We start from the raw sequence: 6,228 nt of genomic DNA on the forward strand, positions 1-6,228 counted from the left end.
AAGTGTGTATGGGGCTTATTAATAACCATTGTTGATTGGGATTAAATATTGTTGATGAGGGTTGACCATGGTTGAAAATGGCTAACCATGGTTGGCAAGGGTGTTTGATGATGATTTAATATGGTTCAAGAGAGCTTATAAGGTTGACCATGATTAATATTTGTTGACAAGGTCAACCATGTTTGAGGAGGGTTCACCATGGAGAACAAAGATTGATAATTAATGAAACAATGTGTTCATGTTACATTAATATTGAGCATTGTTACTTTAATGTTTTTCAACCATGGTTAACCATGGTTGATATTACAATGCTGATAATGTTAATGTTAAATTAATGTAACGTATTAATGGTTAAAGAGGGTTGATGAGGTTGTCCATGATTGACCATGGTAAGACATTAATGTAACAATGTATTTATTTTACATTAATGTTTTTCAACCATGATTGATGTTACATTGGTGTAATATTAATGTTACATTAAAGGTTGAATACGGTTGACAAGGTTCAGCATGATTGAGTATGGTCCACTGTTAATGTAAAAATGCATTTATGTTCCAGTGTTGGACAAAATTGACAATGATTAAGTTTGCTTGGTCATGTTTGAACATGATTTTTTATGGTTAAATATGGTCAACTTATGGTTGATCATGAACATGGTAGTCTATGTTGTCTATGTTGACCATGGGTGTCCATGATTTGATCATGTTGACCATCATTGACCATGTTGTCTATGGTTGATTATCATTGACTATGGTTGGGCACGGATGAATATGGTTGACCATGGTTGAGCTTGTTTAACCGTATTTGGTCATGTTTGAGCTTATTCGACCATGGTTGACTATGGTCAACATATAATTAACTATGGCTAAACATGGTAGACGAGGGTTGTTAAAATTTACATATAAATGACATTGGTTGACCATGATGCCATGTTGACCATGGTTATCCATCTTGACCATGTTGAACATGTTGGAAATAATATGGAGAGGGGGGGGGGGGGCGCAAATCAGTATTATAAGGTCAATTATTTTTCATTTCACAATCAGATTTTCATACACTACTTCAGTTAGTAAAAACCGCGTATGTACGCAACTTCAGTTAAGGAAACTAGCATATAACTAGCAGACTTGAAATTTAAATTATTCTTCAGATGTTGTTCATTAATCTGTGCATCAAACCATATAAACAGTAACCAAGAACAATAAACCAGAACATGAAGTCACACATAAGAACACAATATATAAGGTGGAAACCCAATGTGGGTGAAAACCACCTGCTGCAATTCGTCTCTATCTTCTTTTAATTAGAAACCTTTTTTTACAATGATTCTGTACTGGTGTAGTCTTATACCAATACGAAAGCTGCTACCTACAGAAGGCTACAACCTTCTCTCGTTCTCCAACTTCTCCTGGAAGGGAGCTACAACCCCCTTAGCTCTTGTACTAGCTGAGGTACAAGTACGTAGGTGCTAACCTACGGAAGGCTACAACCTTCTCTTTTCTTTCAGGGACCACATTTCATAAATTTTTAGACTGGATCCATGAATAACATCAATCAAACATCAAGTATGTCTGCATCGACCAATATCCTTTGCACCAAACAAAACTGAATCAAATAGTCACTTCTCTTAATGTTGTACCTAGACACCAATTCTGAACCCAAAACACTGCAACAATAAACAGAAGTAGCTAAAACATATTTTAAGAGACGTACACTACTTCAATGTGTACAACCTGCATGCATACACTGCTGAATTAAGGCCAACCTGCGTATACGCTATTTTGAATTAATGAACCAGCGTGTATACGCGCCTCTGCTATCCCAAACCTGCATACAGATATATAAAAGATAATTTACCCTTTTCACTTATTCAGACATCAGTTATACCCAGATTATCAGATTTATAGATCAAGTCATGTGCCAAAAATAACATATCAAAATCACACAAAGATACTACTATTCAAGCCTTAAGATCTTGACCCATCAACAGTACTTATCCTTCTTCTTGCACTCAGGTTCCTCCTTGATTCAGATCCAACTATGCATCATAACCCAATGACCAGTATTCCAGATCTAGCTCTTCATAAGATATTCAATGCTTGAGTGAATGCACTTTCCAAATGATCTCCTTCCCTTTTTATAGTCTTAGGCCTTACTCAATACCACAACCCAAAACCATAAAGAATCAATATCATGGACCAAATACCTGGGTTCAACACTTCAGACGAGATACCATGGTACAAAACCATAGGTCCAAATATCAAGGACTAAATACCATGGACCAAAAATAAGTTTTCCCACACGTACACACTTTTCTTTGCATGAAAGTGCGTACATATGTACATGCGCCTTTTGATCATTTAACCTGCATGTATATGCACCTTTTGATCATTTAACCTGCATGTATACGCACCTTGGTTGAGAGGAACCTACGTATATCTATTTTTCTTTCATTCTGAGAACCTGAACTATGATCTATCGTTTGAGAGAATTGCCATCAAGGACAACAACTATGTCATAGCACCAAACCTGTGTCATAATGCCAACAATCTCCCCCTTTGGACTTGATGGCAACCCCAAGTAACTCAAACTCATTCTCCCCCTTTGTCATCAAGTGCAAAGGGTTATGCTCCCCCTAAGTTCATGCTGAAATCTCTGCTCTGCTACGTTGTCCATGCTCCCGCTGACTGTAGGCAAGGTCTACAAGAAGATGTTCTACAAGAAGATACATAACTTTATACATCATAAATGACCTTCCTACCACCAAAGACCCATACATACACCCATCTCCCAACCAAGTGGGGACTGACTCATCCACCCAAGCAAGTGGGGATACACCAAAAGTTTACACAAGATAAAATAAGAACATTACATTTTCCATCCCAGGCATAGTGGGGAAACCAAGTAGGTCATTACATGACCTTGATAAGAAAAGAAATACATGACATAGAGATGAAGTATCTACAACCAGACTATGATAGTTGTCAATAACTATCACCAACAACATCTGTCAATCATCATTCAGACCAGCAACCATGTTCTTCTTCTACACCTGTTCCACCTGAAACCAAAAAAACTGTGATCTTGAACCTAGATCTTCTAGGATAATGCCAACAATGCATTATTATTAGAATATATATGCTCCCCTTGAACCTGTGCCAGATGGTCTCTGTTAGACCCATATCAGACTCTTTTCATCTTGAGCCTGGCCCACTGATTGTCTTCAAACCAACATATATGCGACTGTATCCACATAAACCAACGTATGTACGCGGATTCTCCTCTTTAAACTCGCGTACAACCACTTTTCTCTGAAACAGACAAGCTTCAACAACAAGATGATGCATCAACTACTCCCAGCTTCTGTCTGAGGTATTCAAATGTCTCCCTGGGCAGTGGTTTGGTGAGTATATCAACAACCTATTCCTTGAAGGGAACATACTCCAATTTGACCTTTTATTCAAGCACTTGTTCTCAGAGAAAATGATATTTGATAGGTATATGCTTGGTCTTTGAATGCATGACTGGATTTTTTGAAATGCTGATTGCACTTGTATTATCACATAAAATAGAGATAGGTGGAGTACAAGTGATTTGAAAATATTGCAAAATTTGCATCATCCAAAGGAGTTGTGTGTAGCAAGATGCAGCAGCCACATATTCTGCTTCAGCTGTAGATAAAGCAATTGAACTTTGTTTCTTGCTGAACCAAGATACTAATCTGGAACCCATAAAGAATGCACCACCACTAGTGCTTTTTCTGTCATCCACGCTTCCTGCCCAATCTGCATCTCTATATGCATGAAGTGTGAGATCTGTATCTCTAGGACACCATAAGCCATAGTTTTGTGTCCCTTGAAGATATTTGAAAATCCTTTTAACCACCTGGAGGTGTGCTTCTTTCAGATTTTCTTAGAATCTTCCAACTATTCCCACTACATGCATGATGTCTAGTCGGGTACCTGTCAGATAGAGCAGACTACCAATCATGGATCTATAGGTTGGTTGATGCACTGCTGCTGAATCATCATTGGCGCTAAGGCTGCATCCTGTTACCATAGGGGTACATATTGGTTTCGAATCTTCCATGCCATATTTCTTCAAGATCTCCTTGAGGTACTTGGTTTGTGACAACAAGATATCGTCTTTATTTTGTTGGACTTGTAAACCAAGAAAATATGTCAGCTCACCAAGAAAGGACATTTCAAATTCTTTCTACATCACCAAAGCAAAATTTTGACTCATGGCTTCTTCATTGCTACCAAAGATGATATCATCAACATACACGACAAGTATTAGCAATTCATCATTATCAATTTTTACATATATATTGCTATCTGCTGATCCTTTTGAAAAACCTTGTTGATGGAGGTATTTGTCCAGATGATAATACCAAGATCTTGGAGCCTGTTTAAGACCATAGAGTGCCTTCTTAAGTCTGCATACAAGTTTTGGATCATTTCCAAGAATGAATCCATCTGGTTGCTCAATATACACTTCTTTTTCCAATTCTCCATTTAAAAAGGCAGATTTCACATCCATTTGAAATACTTTGAACTTCTGAAAGCTAGAAAGAGTAAGAAACATTCTTATGGCTTCAAGTCTAGCAACCGGTGCAAAAGTTTCTTCAAAGTCTATACCTTCTTGTTGAGCATAACCTTTACAAACAAGTCTGGCCTTGTTTCTAATAACATCTCCATTTTCATTCAGCTTGTTTTTGAATATCCATTTTGTCCCTATGACATTCTTATCATTTGGTCTAGGAACCAACTCCCAAGTGTTATTATTTTCAATCTGCTCAAGTTCTTCATTCATGGCCTTGACCCAGCATTCATCTTTGCATGCTTCACTTACATTTTGTGGTTCAGTGGATAAGAGCAATGCTAGATAGCTTGAAGCTTCTAAAATAGTTCTTATTGTTTGTACACCTGCCTCTTTCTGTCCCAAAATTTGAGTTTTTGGATGATTCTTCTGAACATACCTGGAAGGAGTCTTTTCTTCTAACCTTATATGTTCTTCTCGTGCCTCAGGGGTTTCTTCTTCATCATAAGTCTGATTTTATGTTGAAGGATAGTCTTCATCATCTTCGAAATCTTCAGATTTTACCTTCCTAGGAATATTTCCTTCTTCATCAATCACTACATCAATAATTTCAACAATTTTTACAAGTCTTTTATTGTAACACTTATATCCTTTGTTGTGGGGAGAGCAACCAAGGAGAATGCCTTCATCTGCTCTAGGTTCAAACTTGCCAAGATTTTCATCAATGCTTTTGATGTAACATTTGCTCCAAAAATTTTGAAGTATTTTACCATAGGAGTCTTACCATACCAAAGTTCATGAGGCGTCTAAGTGATGTTTACCCGGACATTTGTCTTGTTGAGAATAGTAACGGTAGAAAATGCAGCTTCACCCCAGAAGGTTGCGGGAGTTCCATACTCATCAAGCATAGCACGAGCCATTTGTTGAACCGTTCTGTTCATCCTTTCTACTACTCCATTTTTCTGAGGAGTCCTTGCAGTAGAGAATTCCCTTCTTATTCCATGTTCTTCACAAAAATAATCCAAGGTAAATTCCCCTCCTTGATCAGACCTGAGGAATTTGATTTTGTGATCTGATTCGTTTCCAGCCAAGGCTTTGAATGCTTTGAACTTTTCGAAAGCTTTGTCTTTATGCTTCAGAAGTCCTATCCAACACATCCTTGAAAAGTCGTCAATGAACAATATGAAGTATTCTTCTCCTTGAGGTGACCTCTTCCTAGATGGACCACATACATCAGTATGGACAAGTTCAAGTGGCCTACTAGCTGATCCTTCCTTCTCAGGGAAATTAGTTCTAGTTTGCTTACCAAACTGACATGATTTGCATATTGTATTGTCTAGAATTCTGATGTCAGGGAGATCACGAACCGCCTGATATTTGCATGCTTTCCTTATCTGAGAGAAGCTTATATGCCCCAATCTTCTGTGCCATAGCTAGTGTTCATCATTCTTTCTTAGATAGCATTGTTGTTGTCCTCCCTTGAGTATGTATAAATTATTTGGAGTTCTTATGCCTTTGATCATTGTTTCTCCTGTATCAAGCTCATGAAAAATACATCCATTTGATCGAAATATTACCTCATTTCCTTGATCACACATTTGACTGACACTCAATAGATTATGTTTTAAGCCATCAACATACATAACATTTCCAGCTTTGACTTTTTCTTTCAAAATAATAGAACCT

This window comes from Pinus tabuliformis, chromosome 3_1, assembly GCF_031772625.1.
Source record: "Pinus tabuliformis cultivar Carrire ecotype Pingquan chromosome 3_1, CPIR1, whole genome shotgun sequence".
In the NCBI taxonomy this organism is placed as follows: Eukaryota; Viridiplantae; Streptophyta; class Pinopsida; order Pinales; family Pinaceae; genus Pinus; species Pinus tabuliformis.